Source organism: Sceloporus undulatus, chromosome 5, assembly GCF_019175285.1.
Source record: "Sceloporus undulatus isolate JIND9_A2432 ecotype Alabama chromosome 5, SceUnd_v1.1, whole genome shotgun sequence".
Taxonomy (NCBI): domain Eukaryota; kingdom Metazoa; phylum Chordata; class Lepidosauria; order Squamata; family Phrynosomatidae; genus Sceloporus; species Sceloporus undulatus.
The window spans coordinates 98,787,022-98,807,330 of NC_056526.1; the positions used below are offsets into that span (position 1 = coordinate 98,787,022).

Consider the following 20,309-nt stretch of genomic DNA (forward strand, 5'->3'; position numbering starts at 1 on the left):
TAAGTAACATCTGGAACAAGCCATGGAGGACTGCCAAACTGCAAGAGAGTCACCTCAAGAGAATCTGCCCTAATGCTATCAGCTGCATTCCTTCAGACAGTTGGGTGTAAAGTACCTAAGCTAGAAACATGGGCTGGATTCAGTGTCACCTTTAACTGCTTATACAGCTGCTTTCTTGTATTCCAGACTCTTGAACTTTCCTGACTTTTTGACTTCAGTATGCTCTTTGGACTCCCCTCTGGCCTTCTCTTGACATCTTCATAACTGTCAGGATTGCACTCTATATCTGAACTTAACCTGCTTCTTGACTGATGGTTCTGCCCACTCCATTGAAACATGGGTGCCTGAAGGAACTTATTTATACTAAATACATCATTACTGATTTTAACTGGCTGTTTCTTCCTGTGTACTTGTTCTGTGTAGGTACTTGCCAGTCAGGGATCAAGGCAGTATGGTCCAACAAATTCCTCACTTGTTGTGCTGATAATTTCTTTTTTCAGAAGATGAAAGAAATGAAAAGAGGACTTGATTCTCATCAACAGGGAAAAACTCATCGAACAATGTGGAAGGAGTTGGAATCTCTGGTAGAAGTGACTACATCCTCCTTAAATTCATCATACCAAAGAAAATGAAAGAAGTATACAGTAGTTGGACACACCCTCTGAACTTTAGAAAAGCCAATTTCAACAAAGAAATACTGAGTTGGATCACATAGTTAGAAATATAATAATAATAATAATAATAATAATAATAATAATAATAATAATAATAAATGTATTTCTATACCGCTATTCCTCAATGATCACAGCAGTGATATTTAAATAGAAGGTTATTTGTAAAATAGGAGAGTACAGTTGCAAACAATTCTAATAAGAAAATTAAAGTGAGAAGAGCGTCAAAAAACCAGGATGGGTGTGTAACAACTTTCAGATGTGCTGAGATTTTAATAGGACATGTACAAGAAATAGAAGAAAGGAGAACAAGGTTCTTTCAGACGAGTTGAGATTTAAAAGGGCCATGTAAAAGAAATAAAAAAGGGGGCACACATCATCAAGCTAGAATACACATTAGTAGCCTATTTGTACGGAGAAATCAGAAGTTGAACAGAGAGACTTGTAAGAGATTTCAAAAATAATCAAGTTTTCCCCCCACCTATTTTTGGAACAAAAGGAAGAGCAAAGAAGCAATGTGTTTACTGTGTGGAGAAGACAAAGAAATGCTAATAGGTGACAGAGAAAAGTGGAAATGGTGAACACCTATTTGTTTTCTAGTTATCAATGTGACATTAAGCAAGACATTAATACAGAAGACAAAAAGAATGAGGAAGAAAACAAAATAAAACAACACTGTCAATTGCTTTCAACATTACTTTCAGATGGCCAGCTTCTGTGTTATGTTTACATGCTGCTGAGTGTGCACAGCTGGGCGGGCAATTTTTCTGGTATGAAGGCCACATGTGGCAGTGAATCAGGGTCTGCATGCTGGTAGACATGACCAAATCTGGAAGTGAAGAAGAGTCTTCATATGCAATGAGCATGGCTGTGGGTGGCTTCTCTAAACCCTTACTACTTACACACATCCTTTCTCAATCACACACTCACACATGTATGCATGCATGCGTACATACAGATGCAAATGCACACACATGGGAAACATGGGACACATGGGAAAGACTATTACATGGAGAAAATTAACCATCTTTTCCATCAAAACTGTGCCCCCCCATGAGCAGAATATAGAGAATGGGGGGCACACAGGTAGAGCCATTCCTATGAGTACTCATTTCTCCAACCTAAGTGAATGACTAAATGGAGAGCTTGTGGTGTGCGATTTAGCAGTAGCAAAATCTGATAGTGGGAGTTTAATTTGGTAATGGCATGGGCAGCACTTTGGCTCTATTGAAAGTCTCTTTCTTCTCAGTTTTAAAGCTCCATTTCTCCATCAGCTCAACTTGATCCTGTGCAATCATGTTTTTGTTTTTTTTGTTAACATTTATCATTCCAACAAATTGGATTTTTAAAACCAATGCTGAATTCTCCAAGTTCATTCCTAACTCTTCATCTGTAACTTCAGTTTTATTATCCACAAATTCCACTACGTGACTTTCTAATAGATCATAGAATCATAGAATCATAGAGTTGGAAGAGACCGCAAGGGCCATCCAGTCCAACCCCCTGCCATGCAGGAAATCCAGATCAAAGCATCGTCGATAGATGGCCAGCCAGCCTCTGTTTGAAGACCTCCAAGGAGGGAGACTCCACTACACTCCTAGGAAGTGTGTTCCACTGTCGAACAGCCCTTACTGTCAGGAAATTCCTCCTAATGTTGAGGTGGAATCTCTTTTCCTGCAGCTTGCATCCATTGCTCCGGGTCCTAGTCTCTGGAGCAGCAGAAAACAAGTTGATTAGAAAGCGGAGCCAAAGCTAACAAAATGAATTTCAACACAGAGAAATGTAAGGTACTGCACTTAGGGCAAAAAAAAAAAAAAATGAAATGCATAGATATAGGATGGGAAAAACCTGGCTTCATAAGACTACTTGTGAAAGGAGTCTAGGAGTCCTAGTAGACCACAAGTTGAACATGAGTCAACTGTATAATAATAATTATTATTTAATAATTAATTTATTATTATTATTATTATTATTATTATTATTATTATTAATATTTTCCCACCTCTCCCAGATGTGGCAGCTAAAAAGGCTAATGCGATTGTAGGCTGCATCAATAGAAGAATAGTGTCTAGATCAAGGGAAGTAATAGTGCCAATGTATTATGCTTTGGCCAGGCCTCACCTGGAATACTGTATTCAGTTCTGGGCACCACAATTCAAAAAGGACGTGGGCTAGTTGGAGCGGGACCAAAGGAGGGCAACCAAAATGATGGAGGATCTGGAAACCATGCCTTATGAGGAGAGATTTAGCAAGCTGAGTATGTTTAGCCTAGAGAAGAGATGGTTAAGAGATGATGTGATAGCCCTGTTTAAGTATTTGAAGGGGTGTCATACTGAGGATGAATCAAACTTGTTTTCTGCTGCTCTAGAGAAAAGACTCGGAACAATGAATGGAAGCTACAGGAAAAGTGATTCCACCTAAACATTAGGAAGACCTTCCTGACATGAGAGCTGTTCGACAGTGAAACACGCTCTCTCAGGGTGTGGTGGAGTCTCCTCCTTTAGAGGTCTTTAAATAGAAGCTGGATGGCCATTTGTCAGGGGTGCTTTGATTGAGAGTTCCTGCATGACAGGGGGGTTGCACTGGACGACCCTTGTGATCTCTTCCAACTCTGTGATTCTATGAGTCTATAAACTTGTTTTACTTTTCCCACTGATTTTTTCTCTCTCTGTTCCTTGCCTTCCAAAGGCTCTCCCTTGACCTGCTTCATCTCTCTCCTCAAAGCTGTGATCTCCTCCAACAGCTCCTGAAAAAGTGCTGGTTCTTATTCTTCTGTAATATTTGCCATTTTCCCAGTAACTGTTATATTTAACCAATCCACCACACAAGTTCAGCAATTACAGGGTTGAAAGTGAAGATAACTGTACAGACTTCAAAATTTTCCAATTTCTCATGCAGGAATAAATTATTTAACTCTTTAACTTTGCCCAAACTTCAAAGTTCCCAATAAAAATTCAACTTCAACTAGGAAATCCACAAAATCTTTTTAGAATCACTTCCCTTCATTGGGCTCTTTGATAAATCACCTTTATTGTTTTTTAAACTTTATTTAATAATAAAAACATATTATATACAAACATATACACACAAAAAAACCACACTAATACACATACATATCTAATAAAACATGACTTCCATGTGTTTTAGTTATTGCTTATAAATTTTTCATATACTGACTTTGAAAATTCGCAGTTATCACTATGCCCTACCCAAACTTTTTTGTCTTCCATACAATATTTCCTTATAAACAATCCAGTCTATAATGACTTTGCAAATCATCATCAATAAACCTACTCTTGGGTCTCTAATTTATCCAAATTCTTCCTAAATAATATACTAATAATAGTATTGAATAATGAAATGAAATGAAATGAAATTTTATTTATATCCCGCCCTTCCAAAAGATCAGGGCGGCTTACAAAATACAAAACACAATACAATCAAATTACAAAAGATTAAAAACATACAATAAAAATACAGCATCTTAAAAACAGATAAAATGCCCCCAATAGCCCATCCTCATGGCCACGGAAGAGGAGGGAGGCCCACAGGATCTTTAATCGGGGAATGCCTGCTGGAATAGGAAGGTTTTGAGGTCCTTCCTAAATTGGGCCAGGGTGGTAGATGAGCGGAGCTCAATGGGCAGCGTATTCCAAAGGGCTGGGGCAGCTGTGGAAAATGTCCTCCGCGACGTGGAAGCTAACCTGGCCCCAGGCACCTTCAGTAATTGCTGCCCAGATGTTCTGAGGGTGCGAGGCGGAATGTACGGGGAGAGGCGGTCCTTTAGGTATCCTGGGCCCAAGCCATTTAGGGCTTTATAGGTAATAACCAACGCCTTATATTGAGCTCGGAAGCGAATGGGCAGCCAATGAAGATCTTTTAACACCGGTGTTATATGGCTGGTCCTGGGAGCCCCAGTGACCAGCCGGGCTGCCATGTTCTGGACCATTTGCAGCTTCCGAGTTTGGTATAAGGGTTGCCCCATGTAGAGTACGTTGCAGAAATCCAGTCTCGAAGTTACCAGAGCATGTACTACAGTTTCAAGGTCCCTCTGGGCCAGGTATGGACGCAGCTGGCGAATCAGCCGAAGCTGATAACAGGTGCCCTTGACCACCGCATTCACCTGAGCAGTCAGATGAAGCGACGAGTCAAGAAGCACCCCCAGACTGCGCACGGAGTCCTTCACAGGGAGCGTGACCCCGTTCAGAACAGGTGGAACCACCGCCATTCCTGGACCAGGAGAACCTATCACTAGTACCTCCGTTTTCTCTGGATTCAATTTGAGTCGGTTTTCCCTCATCCAGCCCATTACTGACTCTAGACAGGCCACGAGAGGAGAGATGCCATCCCCGGTCACTGCATCAGTCGGAGACATAGAGAAAATAATTTGGGTGTCATCAGCGTACTGATAACCCCGCGCCCCATGTCTCCGGATGATCTCTCCCAGCGGTTTCATGTAAATGTTAAATAGCATGGGAGACAAAATGGCTCCTTGAGGGACCCCCGTTTTAAGGGCCCGCTCGCTGGAGCACACGTCTCCCAGCTGCACCATCTGGGACCTCCCGGAGAGGTAGGAGCGGAACCACTGGAGCGCAGTGCCCCCGATTCCCACCTCTGCCAGGCGTCCCAGAAGGATACCGTGGTCAATGGTATCGAAAGCCGCTGAGATGTCCAAGAGCACCAACAGGGACACGCTTCCCCTGTCGATGCCCAGATGGAGATCATCGACCAAGGCGACCATGGCCGTCTCAACCCCGTGACCCGCCCGGAAGCCAGTTTGAAATGGGTCCAGATAATCATATTTTGTAATTATTTTTATCCCATTATTTCAAGTTGTAACTATATACCATATTTAATGTTCACCTTTACTACTTTTCATGTATAATAATCACCTTTATTGTTAATGTTTTTGCTTTTAAATCAATATGTTGTAAATAGGCTTTGTTTGCTCAGTTCTTAGCAAAAGAAGGCAAACTCACAATGTTTCACAACTGCCATCTCAAAGGTGGATATCTCTTCAAATGTAACGTGAGTCATTAGATAATGAGTAGTTAGGAAAATGGAAGACGTCAGGGAAAACCCATCAATATAAACATAATCCAAGTTATGCTCCAACTAGAGGCAGAAGATGGAGAAACTGAAATATTGTAGCTGGGAGGAAATTGACCAAAACACAAACAAGACATGTTGATGATCATAGGCTACAAAAATGCAAAAGTAAGAAACAGGGCAGAATCAAAGATGGTTGGAAAGTTTGGCCTAGGAACAAGAAACAAAGCTGGAAAGCTATTTACTGAATTTTGTAAGACCAACAGTTTGTTGGCAAACATTCTTCATGTGTGACTTCTGGATGGGAAAGATTGCAGGGTAACACTCCTACTGTGAATCCCACAGGCAGGAGAAGCTGGAAGAATCACACAGCCAGCCAGGTGACAAGCTCCAGACACTATTTTTTCTTCAAACAAGGAGCAAGCATTGAGTTGCTCACATGTTGCTCCAAAAATGCTGTGACTCCAAGGTGACCAGATGCCCTCCTTTTTCAGGATATGTCTTACATTTCAACCTTCTGTCCAGGAGGAATTTCAAAATGTCCTCCATTTTGAGCATGACTGAGAAGCATGAATATGTATGTGTCTACTTTTTAATTTGTTGTGTCCTACATTTTTCCTCTTTACAGTTATGACATTTGGTCACACTGTGTGACTGGCAAGAAGACCACTGAATTTGCAGCAGTGGGAATTGCGAGCTGAGTGGGGAGAGAGGGAAGAGGTTAACAGCAGACTCCATCCATTTCAAGCAAGCCTTTTAAGGACAGAAAATGGATCATTAATTAAATAAACCCCCTCAGACCAACACAGAGATCAACATGTAAATCACTTCCTCTCAACCAAGGGTCACACAGTATATGTATACCCCACTCACTCTCATGCCAGCATTCTCTGAAGATGCCAGGCACAGAGATGTAGCAGCAAAGAAAGCCAATGCAATTCTAGGCTGCATCAATATAATGTCTAGATTAAGGGAAGTAATAATACTTTATTCTGCTTTGATCAGACCTCACCTGGAATATTGTGTCCAGTTCTGGGCACACAATTCAAAAAAGATGTGGATAAGCTGTACTGTGTCCAGTGGAGGGTGACCAAAATGGTGAAAGTTTTGGAAACCTTGCTCTATGAGGAGAGGCTTAGGGAGCTGGGTATGTTTATTCTGGAGAAAAGTTGGTTAAGAGGTGACATGATAACCCTGTTTAAATATTTGAAAGGATGTCATACTAAAGATGGAGCAGGTTTGTTTTCTGGAGCTCCAGGGAACAGGACCCAGAGTAACCAATTAAAACTACAGGAAAAGAGATTCCAACTCAACATTAGGAAAAACTTGCTGACAGTAAGTTATTTGATAGTGGAATATGCTGCCTTGGAGAAATGTTTAAATATTTGAAAAGATGTCATATTGAAGATGGAGCAAGCTTGTTTTCTGCTGCTCCAGAGACTAGGACCTGGAGCAGAGGTTTCAAGCTACAGGAAAAGAGATTCCATCTAAACATTAGGAAGAACTTCCTGATGGTAAGAGCTGTTTGTCAGTGGACTATGATGCCTTGGAGAGTGGTGGAACTTCCTTCTTTAAACATTTTTAAACAGAGCCTGAATGGCCATCTGTTGGAAGTGTTTTAATTGTTTTCCTACATGGCGGGGGGTTGGATTGGATGTCCCTTGTCGTCTCCTCTGACACTCTGATTCTATTGGTGTTTATCACACGGAGGTTTTTGGAGCTTTTTGCAGCTCAGATCCGACATGACTGCAGGTCCAACAATGCAAATTCACATCACAACATGAATGTGTTATCAGATGCTATTCCTTTCTGTGGGAGCTCCTTCCATGGTGCTTCCGCAGTGATTCTAAAGTGACTCCTCATTTTGATGAATTCGGAAACAAGCGAATTCACCAAAATCCGCTTCTAAGCTCACTTCGATTTCACTTCGAATTGGTCTGGTGTGGAAGATCACTCCGATGTCGCCCCCCTTGGCCCCCTGCGTCCTGCTCCTTCATCACCCTCCTCCTCCTTCATACCATATCGTCCTCTCGGCCACCTTGCCACCTATCTCATCATCCCCTGACTGCTCCTTCATCCCAATCCTTGCCCCAGTGACCCCCTGCGACCTATCCCATCATCCCCTGACTGCTTCTTCATCCTGGTCCTGGCCCCAGTGACCCCTTGCGACCTATCCCATCATCCCCTGACTGCTCCTGCATCCCGATCCTGACCCCAGTGACCTTCTGTGACCTATCCCATCATCCTCTGCCTGCTCCTTCACCCCGATCCTGGCCCCAGTGACCCCCTGTGACCTGTCCCATCATCCCCTGACTGCTCCTGCATCCCGATGAAGGATGACAGCTAAGGAGGGGGCAGGGAAGGAGGACAGCGTCCAGAGCCCCATTGAGCATGCGCAAGGGTACCGATTCGAATCGTTGAACCCTCTGGTGTGATAATACAATGTGCACTCGCCACGCTTTGCTTGAATCCGCATCACGTGACTTGTCTGGAATTGAACTGACTCTGCTTCCCCCTCGATTCGGAAGGGCAACGGAAAGACAACCAGGTGTGGTAAAACATCATGTTTTAATGTGAATTCGCATTGCTAGACAGGAGTGACTCCAGAACTGGTGTGAAAAAAACATCATGTTTCGCGTTGCTAGAACAGGAGTGACTCCGGATCTCAGCTGCAAACCCCCCACGTATGATAAGGCCCATTGTCTCTGAGAGATTCTCCCTCAGTGTCACACTCTAGTATTACTGCTGTCCAGTAGCTGTTTAGCACATTTAGTCTGACTTCTCAGCAAAAGCATGTTAGATGCTGCATACCCTACAGCAGCAGTGCTACAGTCTAACTAGGTTCCTTGGTATACAGAAGATCTCAGGGAGCTGAATGGGAAGGATTGATAACTGGAGTGCAGATGGTGGAAAACTCGACTTGAATCCAACAAGACACAATACAGAAAACATTTTTGTTTCTATAAGGTAGCAATATGTGCACTTAAGAAAGCCTTTGTTTCTGCACATATTACGTCTTTGAATTCAGATCCAGCTGTATTTTTTAGGCTAGTGAGTGGTCTAATTTGGGCATCTTCCCTCCCAAATCCAATTTTAGGGCCCTCAACAGTTAACTGTGATGCCTTTAATGATAATTTCACAGATAAAATCTCTCAGATAAGAGATGCTATTGTTATAGCAGAAGTTGACAATAGCAACTCCATGGGCATGATTACACTCGATCCGTTTCAACTGCACAGTACCTCCCATTTGGACAAGCTGCTGAGGCAAGTAAGGAAGACAACTTGCCATCTGAATTCCTGTCATAGTTGGCTGGTCATTGAGGAGATGCAATTAGATCTTAGCTGAGATGTATTATTAATACATCTCCAAGGAAAGCAATTTCCATCTTGTTTAAAAGAACTAGTACAACCATGTCTAAAAAATCCCTCCCTGGACTTAAACAACTATAGACCAGTATGAAATCTTCCTCTTCTGGGCAAGGTGATCAAGACAGCAGTGGCCTCCCAACTCCAGGCAGCATTGAATAACACAAGTTATCTAGACCCATTTCAAATCAGCTTCACAACAGGATACAGGGTTGAAATTGCTATGGTTGCCTTAGTGGATGATCTTCACCTGGGGAGTGTGTCCCTGCTGGTGCTTTGGGACTTCTCAGCTGGAATTGATACAATGACCATAGTATCCTTCTGGAACTCCTGAGAAGTTTGGGAACTGGAGGCACTGTGCTTCAGTGATTCCAGATCTGCTTCTCAGATTGATCCCAGATGGTGATGCTTGGGGACAGCTGCTCCACAAAAGAAGAGATGTTATATGGCATACCATAAGATGCCATTCTATCCTCAGTGCTGTTCAACATCTCTACATGAAACCACTGGGAGAGATTATTTAGAGGATGGGTTGACATGCTATCAATATGTTGATTTTTCTCCATGCCTTCAAAAACACCCACAGCTAAGGACAATGTCTCTCCTCTGAAAATGCCTGGAGGAAATAATGGGTTGTATCAGAAAAAACAAACTGAAGACAAGATGAAGGTTCTTACTGTCACGGGTCCTAAGGTGGGTTTGGAAGTACAGTGGAACCTCGCCTTACACGGGGGATCTGTTCCGGACCCCCCGCACGTAAAGCAAATTCCGCCTGTGGTCGAGCCCCATTCAAGTGATGGGGCTCATGTGTGCGGCAGCACAGCGGCGTGACAGCGCACACACACCAGGGGTGCACCCCCCATTCATTTGAATGGGACAGACCACCCTGCACACCCTGCGCGCTCCCGCACAGCTTGAGCACCTATGCTCAAAGCCATGTATAGCGCACCCACGTATAGTGCAGGTGCACTGTATGCCATGAGGAAGGAAAATTAACATGCAAATGACATCATAATACTAGCAGAAAACTTCATAGACTTGGAACAATGTTTAAGGAAGGTAAAAGAAGAAAGTGCATTGGCGGGCTTACGGCTGAACATAAAGGAAACAAAAATAACGACCATGGAGGATCTTCACACATTCATCCTCGATAACAAGAAAATTGAAATAGTTAAAACATTTTCTGTACTCTGGATCAAACGTTGATCAGAACGGAGACTGCAATCAAGAAATCAGAAAAAGACTAGGAATGGAAAAGGCAGCCATGAAAGTATGAGACAGGAATCCTAGGCCCCATTCCCACTGGGCTATAAAGCGACAAATCTTGCTGTGAGTCTGGCTCAGATTGAGTTCCCAAGTCATATTCGAATCATGTCCATCGTTCCCATTACAAAAAAGAGCAAACGGACTCGTTTTTTCTTGACCCATGTTATCATTCCCATTGATATTTCTCCGTTGTATTTTGATGCAGACATGTTTGTTCCCCATTCCCATTGCCTGTCTGGAACCGGTTTTTCCTATTTAAAGTTGTTAATTAAGTGCTTAGGCGATTAGATGTCAGAGTGACGTCAGTTGCTTTGATGCATTTTGACGCTGACTATTTTTGTTTTCCGTTCTCATTTGCGTCTTTCAAACCTGTTTTTCTGTTTTGTTTTTAGTGGTGAATGGATCGCTGAAGCGTCTAGGCGTCATTGTGTTTGGAAGAGGGGAAGAAGAAGAGGAAGAGGAGGAAGAAGAGGAGGAAGAAGAAGAAGAAGAAGAAGAAGAAGAGGGGGCTACCTTGGTGGCTAGAGAATTGGAGGAGCCAGACTGGCTATGCAAACCCACTGGGAGACCTTGGGCAAGACACACTTTCTCAGCCTCTCAGGAGAAAGTAAAGGCAACCCCCCCGCCCCCCGATGAAACTATGCCAAGGGAACTCTGCAGGGCTGTCATAAGTCAGAAAGGAGTTGAAGGCACACAATAACAAGAACAACAACAACAGAAGAAGAAGAAGAAGAAGAAGAAGAAGAAGAAGAAGAAGAAGAAGAAGAAGAGGCAGATAAGGAGGAAGAAGAGGAGGAAAAAGAAGAAGGAGGAGGGAAGAAGAGGGGGCTAGAGAATTTGAGGAGACACACTGGACATACAGATCCACTGGGAGACCTTGGGCACGTCACACTCTCTCAGCCTCGCAGGGAAAGGTAAAGGCAACCTCCCCCTGAAGAAACTGGCCAGGGAAACTCTGCAGGGTCACCATAAATCTGAAAGGAGTTGAAGGCACTTCTACTGGACCTGAATAAATATGTAACCTGGAAAGTAGCTTTGTTTGCCTTAGCAGCTAAAAAAATCAGGAACAAGTATATAACAGGGATAGCCATAAATTGTAAAGGTGATGACTATATTTGACAAAATCTTTAACCCATAATGACAACTGTTGTTCGTCTGTTTAGAAATTCTATACTAGATATGAGATACTCGCATTTTAGATATAATTTACATGTATTTTTATATTGTTATATTGTTATATGTATTGTTATATTGTTGTGCTGTGCAATGACCTTTGGTCAAAAGCAATAAAATTTGAATTTGAAGGCACACAACAACAACAACAACAACAACAACAACAACAACAACAACAGAAGAGGAGGAAAGGGGGAAGAGAAATTAGGAGGAGGAGGAGGAGGAGAATAGGAGAAAGAAGATAAAAAGAAGAGAAGGAAGAGGGGAGGAAGAAGAGGAGGAGAAGGAAGAAGAAGAAGAAGGGAGGAAGAAGAGGAGGAGGAAAAGGGAAGAAGAGGAGGAAGAAGGGAGGAGGAGGAGGAGGAAGAAGAAGAAGAAGATGAGATGAAGAAGAGGGGAGGAAGAAGAAGAGGGGAGGAAGAGGAGGAGGAGGAGGAAGAAGAGGGGAGGAAGAAGAGGAGGAGCAGGAGGAAGAGAAATAAGAAGGGCCCAGCCGGCCAGCAACAAAACCCAACTCCCAGGACTCGGGGCAGGGGAGCGTGCATGCACCAGAGAGAGAGAGGCTGCATCCACACTCTTGGCACCTCTTTCACTCTTTTCTGGCTCTAGACTATTGGAATTCTGGGAGTTGGAGTATGTTGTCGGGCCCAGAGTGGAAGAGGAGGAGGAGAAAGAGGAGGAAGAAGAAGGGAGGAAGGAGGAGGAAGAGGGGAGGAGGAGGAGGGGGAGGCGGGGGAGGAAGACTAAGAGGGCATCCAATTCAGATCCAAAGTTCTTCCCATGTGTGTGTGTGCCCAGTCCCACAACAAACTCCAACTCTCAGGAGGGGCAGGCAGGGGAGCATGCAGACGTGCACGCGCCAGAGAAACACAAAGAGACTGAGGGTGCATCTACACTGGAGAAATCACCCGGTTTGGCACTGCTTTTAAGCATCCTAGCTCAAGGCTAAGGCATTGTGAGAGTTGGAGTTTGTTGTGGGCACACCTCCCAGAATTCCATGGCCTAGAGCCAGGAAAGAGTGAAAGCAGTGTAAAACCGGGTGATTTCTCCAGTGTAGATACAGCCTAAGTCTCTCTCTCTCTCCCTCTCTTTGGGGCCCCCTTTGGCTGGGGGCCCCACGGTGCCCCCACTTGCCTAGCTACGGGCCTGCTACACACACGATCACTTCCTGCACCACTGAGGAAAGGCTACACAAATGGGGAAATGGGGCCTGGAATGCCAGGAAAGAGAACAATGTGGGTGTCACCCCCAGACCAGCCCCTTTAACATTGGCCCTCACATCCCAAAATATGTGAATCGGACACCCGATATTACCATTAATTTACCCCGGATCAGACACGGTCCCCGGCAAAAGAACCGCTGGAAAAGTGGTGCCAGGATAATCCGGGTTATCCACCACTGGTTTGGGTTTTCGCTAGAGAAATCAATCAAAGTAGGATCGAACACAAATTCAAATGGGAACGATTTTCCTTAAACTAGGATCAAATGCGAGTTCAAATGGGAACGATGTTCCTATAATCCGATTCTTGATTTGCTTTATAGCCCAGTGGGAATGGGGCTATAGTAATCATCCAAACCATTGTATTCCCCATCACCTTGAATGGATGTGAGAGCTGGACAGTGAAGAAAGCCAATAGAAAGAAAATCAATTCATTTGAGATGTGGTGCTGGAGAAGAGTGCTGAGAATACCCTGGGGGGCAAATAAGTCAAACAAATAAGTCCTAAAACAGATCAAGCCTGAACTCTCCCTGGAAGCGAAGATGATGAAACTGAGGCTGCTGTGTTCTGGCTACATCATGAGAAGGCATGGTTTATTAGAAAAGACAACAATGCTAGGGAAGTTAAAAGGCACTAGGAGAAAAGGAAGAGCGCATGTCAGACTCAATCAGGGAGGTCACAGGCCTGAATCTACAGGACCTAAACAGAGCAGTGGAGCATAGGGGGTCTTGGAGATGTCTCATCCACAGGGTCGCCAACAGTTGGGGTTGGGACTCAAAGGCAGCTAACAACAAACAACAACCAGCCCTTGATGAACTGCACTCTCCCTGAAATATTCTTCTCTTTGAAAACAAAAATTGAAAGATTGTTCTTTTTTTAAAAAGACTGGTTTTTTAAAAATTGGTTTTGCATTATCTTTCCTTTGAGGCGCCAAGTTTGAGGCAGGCAAAATACCCCAGATCTCCCAATATGAACTCTTTAGTGAACTGCTTAATGTTAACCTATTGTTTCTGTTGCTGATACCTGATACTGTTAACTGGCTCATTATAATTTCTGATATAATTTAAATGAGTTGCTATTGATTTGCAAATGATATGTTGAAATGAATTATAATCATGGTTATTGTATTTGTTTTCTGAATTGCTATCACAATATATTGTGAAAAGTATGGTATATAAATTGATTGTAAGTAGTACGAGGACAAAGTTGATGTTGAAAATGAAACAGCCTTTGAAGCAAGCATTCACCTTTATTAAGCAAACGTATGTGGTGAACAAGCATAGAGAAGGCATTCTAACCACCAAACAAAGCATTTTCCTCTGAACATCTTTACAGTGAAGCTCTGGGCATTTTAACAAATCCTTTTTGACCAATTCCATTTATTAAGGAAATAATTATCTGCCTAGCAATGCTCTCTTGGCTTTTGTCCCATAGCAACAAGCTTTTCTATATGCCATTTAATTTAGTGTGCAGTGTTAACTGAGAAGAAAGTTTAATATTTGTGAACTGTTATGATGAAGATGGCCTATACTGTTGATGCTATGATATGGAGTAAAATATGGAATAAAATTGAAAATGCTAAAAGAGGAGAGGTTAAACTTGTTGTTATTGTTGTAGAAACCCCCTGTGATAAAATAAGACCTTTGTTTCAGTTTGTTTCAGATAACTCTGACTATATCATACAAGCAAGGCATAAAGTGAGGAAAAAGGCAGGGGAGGAAGGCTAGAAGGGCTTAAAAATTCTTGCTTCAATATGCAGATAGATTAATGGAAAATATTCCTTAAGGAATAGAAAGTTATAATAGGTTAAGATCTTAAAGAGAACCTCTTCAAAATGAAGTATTGTTCATAGAATCATAGAGTTGGAAGAGACCACTAGGGCCATCCAGTCCAACCCCCTGCCATGCAGGAAATCCAAATCAAAGCATCCCTGACAGATGGCCATCCAGCCTCTGTTTAAAGACCTCCAAGGAGGTTGGCGTGTGATGTTAGAGATAGAGATAAGATAGATAAGAATGGGTCAAAATTGGGTTACAACATATAGATAGATTAAGAGAAATATGGGTAAAAGTACTTGTACTGTAAATGATATTAAGGTTTTAAGGAGAAGTTTTTAAAAGTAAGGTATTGTAGGTGTAGAATGTTAGAAAATTGATTCAAGAGTATATTAATATGGTAGCAAAACTGTTTTAGTTGAAAGAAGAAATAATATAACATTATTTATTTTGTGAAGATGCTGAAGTTGATAAATTTAATAGAAAATGTACGCCATTTTTCCTCCAAGGGCCTTACAGCAGTTTATATCTTAGTCTGGGGCAGTTTAATTTTAAAATTTCCTTCAAGCCTTCACCCCAGGAAGCAATAAGTAGGAGGACATGATACATTTTTACTTTTTGCTGTGAATTCCCTCCCAGTAGGAAGGAATTAAGTGTTGACCCACAATTGAGGAAGCCATCCTGCATTTAGAAAGGTAAAAGTAGTCCCTTGACATTAATGTCTAGTTGTAAATGACTGTAGGGGGTGGTGCTCATCTCCCTTACTAAGCCGAAGAGCAAGAGTTGTCCGAGTGGTCATGTGGCCAGCATGACTGCACCAAACGCTGTTAACTTTCCACTGAGAAGTGGTACCTATGTATCTAATTGCACTTTTACATGCTTTCATACTGCTAGGTTGGCAGAAGCTGGGGACTAGTGACAAGAGCTCACCCCATCATTCAGCACTTGGGTCTTGAACTGCCAACCTTCCAATCGTCAGAATTGGCATTTTAACCACTAAGTCACCACATCCTTCATCCTACATTTACGTGCTACAATATACTCTGAAGGTACTTGCACAAATTCTTGTACAATGTAAGAAGAGAAGCCAATCCTAATCTGAAATTCATCTGTTTAGAGATTTATTGATCAAGAACAGCACTTAGAAAAAGGGGCCACTGAAGTGCAATAATTCACCTTCATCGGGAAACAAATTGCTACACCATTTGTTATTTGATCAGAACTTCCTAACAGCCTTCCAGAAAAATAGAGCTCCTTTGAGGTCAGAGAAGCTATGAAAATAATGATTAACTTACCAACTTTGGTGAGAACCCAGTCCCACAGACATGAAAGCATCTGTAGGTTTAATGAAATCCAGGAAAAAGGGGTTTGTTTTAATGTTTTGGAAACAAGAATTTTTAAAATATTAATGTTTAGCTTCCTGACAGGTCTACTGTTATCACCAAGCTTTCTGTAATTCTAGCTTTTCTCCCGGCGTTTTTCCTGCATTAGCGCTGTTTTGTTTTCGTTACTATATAGTTTGTTGGCATAAGTCCCTGCCTCCCACAAACCAGTCACTTGTTAAGCTTTTCTCTCCCCCCCCCCCCCCCCAAAAAAAATGTCTTATAGGATCTAGAACAGCTGTTCTGTCTTCTTGCCATTTGCATCCAACTGGTGCAAAGGGGAGAAAGGTGAAGGGGAAGAATATATATATTTGTGTGCGTGTGTATCTTGCTTGTTTGGTCTTGCTGCCATTATTATGGTTTTATTTTAGAAAACCACAAGCTAACTTCATTTATTCTAAAACTATCCAAACCTAACCTTCAATACAGCAGACACAAGAAAGTGAAAAACTCAGGACCAAATTACAAGTTATATGAAATATGCAATTTCATCTTGGATATTTAATTTTTCTAGTTTTAGAAGTGCTGATCATGATCAGGACCATATTGTAGTGTTTTAGTATTTTGGTTATTATTTTACCCTGCACTGCAATCCTTATGGAAGTTGCTTTAGTTGAACTGGGAGTGCCAAGAGCACTTTGAAGAGTTTTGTGCATACTCCATAAAGCAGGGGTTCCCAACCTTTTTAACTTGTGTAGCCCTAAGGTCTCTACGGAGCACAGGCTGGGAACCGCTGCTATAAAATAATGCTACAATTGTAGGAATACAAAATTTAAGATTTATCTCCTCTGCCCCATGAATTGTGATCTCCCAATTTTATCTTATTTTCTTACCATGTTCAAATTCATTTTGTTGTTGTGTGCAGTCAAGTCATTTCTGACTTACAGCAATCCTAAAGCAAAATTATCAGAACGATTTCTAGGCAAGATTTGTTCAGAAGAGATTTGCCTTTACCTTCCTCTGAGGCTGTGACTTGCCCAAGGTCACCCAGTGGGTTTCTATGGCTGAGTGGGAATTAAAATCTTGGTCTTCAAAGTCCTAGGGTTCACCTACACTGTAGAAAGAATGCAGTATGGCTCAAGCTACAGAATCCAGGAGTTTTTAGTCTTATGAGGCACAAGCACTCTTTGGCAGAGAAGGCCAAATACCTTGTAAAACTACAAATGCCAGGGTAACATAGGATGGAGCTAAAGCACTTAAACTGGTGTCAAACTGCATTATTTGTACAGTGTAGATGGATCCCTGATCCAACATTAAAATCACCACACCACTGTAAATTTCTTTAAATAAGGTTAGTGGCAAATATGTCTGTTTTTTAATTTAAACACCTTACATTAAAGTGTAAATACTTTTAATACGGTGTAAATACGGTGTAAATACTTTACACTGTGTTTGATTTGCATGCGCGTGGGAAATTTATAGAAATTGCTAGGGGCGGGGTTTGTTTTTTAAACTTAGGGCCCAAACAGACAGGCCAAAATAAAGCTGTTTCCGGTCATTTTGGAGGTATGTTGTTTAAATGACACATTTATCTTAAGAGGCCAGAAGCTGTGCCAAAGTGGCGCTACAGTCCTTAGGACTGGAACGTGGCTTTGGCATGGCTTCAGACCTCTTAGGATGCACGCAGCATTTAAACAACATACCTCCAAGGTAACCCGAAGCAGCTTTATTTTGGTCTGTCTGTTCGGGCCCTCAATTACTAGTTTAGGGAAATGTTACAAATTAGCTTTAGTGGACATGAGCTATTCTAGAGTGCACCTTGACATCAGGGAATCAAACTCAGCATGAAACTGGGCCAACAGAACCTGACCCAGACTCTCCTTCCTAGTCATCCCACAAACACACATATTTTGGCTACCAGTTCAAGATTCGGTTTTATCTGAGTGGTGCGGTATAAATTCCACAGTCTAATAATGAACCATGAAAACATCTGGAGACAGATAGTAATAGAAGGACTTTTGCAGGATCTACTTATGTTCTGTTGTTGTTTTTTTCTTTTTCCCTTTTTGATTCTATAAAAAAAAAAGGACATAAATCTGAAAGAGTTTTCAATCATAGTTGCCTGGTGATTCTACATACTAATTGCTTTGCTTCTCTTGCATCATTGCTTGCATTTTCAATTATTTACTTGCCCCAGTTGTAAAATTAAACAGTACAAATCTTTAAAAGCATTACAAAATGTCCAGGATATCATTTTCTTTAAAAAAAAAAAAGAATTCTTGATGGTGTTTATAGCTGACCTTTATTTGTGAAAAGGAAAAAAAAACGAAGCATGCTGGGAGAGAAAGGAAGCATGGGACAATTGTCAAGATACTATTACTGGCATCCAGACTCTCCCAGCAAATAGGTCTTTCTAGATTTATTCACCTGAGCTACTTCATTTTTCAGCCACCATAATTTGTGTAAACAATACAGTGCATCCATGCTACACAATTATAGTACATTCATACTATTTTAACTAGCATGACTCTGTCCTCTGGAATCCTGTGTTTTGTAGTTCCATGAGGTTCTTGGGATTCTCTTCCAAAGAGCTCTAACATTATAGCTCAGGAAAGGCACTAGAGAACTCTAACAACCTCACCAACTACAAATTTACAGACACCATAAGTTGCAGATTGGTAAATTCATAGGATGGAGCCAAGGTAGCAAATTGCTCTAATTGTAAATGTATTTAAATATGTAAATACTTGCATAATTAATGAAATTTAAACTTATTTGTGAACGGAGACATGGTGTAGTGGCTTGAGCATTGAACTACAGTTCTAGAGACCAGAGTTCAAACCCCTTTTCAACCATGGAAACAAACTGAGTGACTGTGGGCAAGTCACACTCTCTCGGCCTCAGAGGAAGGGAAAGGCAAAAACCCTCTCTGAACAAATCTTACCAAGAAAACTCATGATCTTAAGTCAGAAATGACTTGAAGGCAAACGACAATAAAGCTGGCTAGTTCAGATAATGCCAAATTGTTTACCTAATGTGAATTAACCTCAGCCAGAATCAAACTAGAACCACCTCAACCACAACTGAATCTAAATGTGAGGGAGATACTATGATTGCTCTTCTCAGTCTTTACTTAAGATAGTAAAGGCTTTGCAGGACCTCACCAGCTATCTGTCCCCAAACTGGTGTTCTCCAGGTGGTTTTGGTTTCAAATCCCATTATTTGAATAAAAATAAAATAAAATGCTGAAAACTGTAGCCTTAAAATATCTGGACAGCACACATTGGGGGTTGTAGTGGATCAAAGCTGAGCAATGTTTCAAAAGATCTTAGCTTCTCTGCAAATGAATTAAGGTCCTGCAAATAGTTTCTGATCAATGTGTCCAGCTAAACATTTTCAAAAAGCACTGAGTGTTTTTATCCCTGAAATTGTGGCCTGAAAACATTTAAATGCTTTGGTTTGTAGCAAAATTTGTGAACAGAATGAACAGAACAATTTATACACAGTCATGACATTCTCAGCAACAGTTTCACAATAGGTTTTGTAGATGAGACAGGGTTACATATGTCCTTAAACATCCCACTTATGTATTTTGTATTTTCAAGATGAAGCAGATAAGTGTGTGTATATTTCTTTTGACAAGTGTTTGTGCATACACACACACACACACACACACACACACACACACACATTTGAGAGGGGGAAAACAGAACATATACAACTCTTTTTCCTCTGTATTTTTAAACCATTTCAATTTAGAATCAAAGCTAGGCCTTCAGACTCAATATTCTCATTATCAGATTTTAAGTACATAATAATTTCTTTGTTCCAGGGTGCACATATGTAAAAAATAGTAGTACTCTCCACCAAGGTGACAAGTAAATGCAATTGCATCATTTTGAGAATATTCCCTGTTCCATGCAAAATACAAGTCATAACTTAAGAGGACACCTTGAGAAGATCAAACCAAAGGAGAAAATGAAGGCTGAGATTTTAAAAGGCTTGCAGCCTTGCTTCTGCATTTCACTTTAATACACAGCATGCAATTTAAATGTAGGGATGATGCTATAACAAAAAACAAAACAGACTAACATGGATGCCTATTATACATTTCTGTATTATTACTAATTTGGGAAAGGTAAACTAAATACAGGGATCATACATTTGAGATTCGTGAATGATTGCTTAATAGGAGACATTACATGTTTCAGAACAGCACATTGCTAAAGCTGATCTCTCACAGAGGTAAGAAACTGCTTTTCAACACCATCATGCTTTTCTTTTCTGTTCCAAAGCTGCAAATATTTCATTCCCCTAAGCCAACTTTCTATTCTGATGGCCACTAAGTATACTCCATTATCTCATCTTTACATATCTTTGTTTCCTCCCCCAGTTAGAAGATTATTTACAGTGTGCACTGTTTTCTTTCTGGAAATGCAATCCTTCATTTGTTAATGTTGGTTACA

The 20,309-nt window shown here is 41.4% G+C and overlaps 1 protein-coding gene across 1 annotated transcript in view; it reads right to left on the bottom strand.

The window, feature by feature from the left end:
• The window catches only part of MSANTD1 (Myb/SANT DNA binding domain containing 1), a 42,398-nt gene that overhangs the window by 21,208 nt on the left and 881 nt on the right, over nucleotides 1-20,309 (bottom strand). The gene's annotated exons all lie outside the window — the stretch shown is intronic.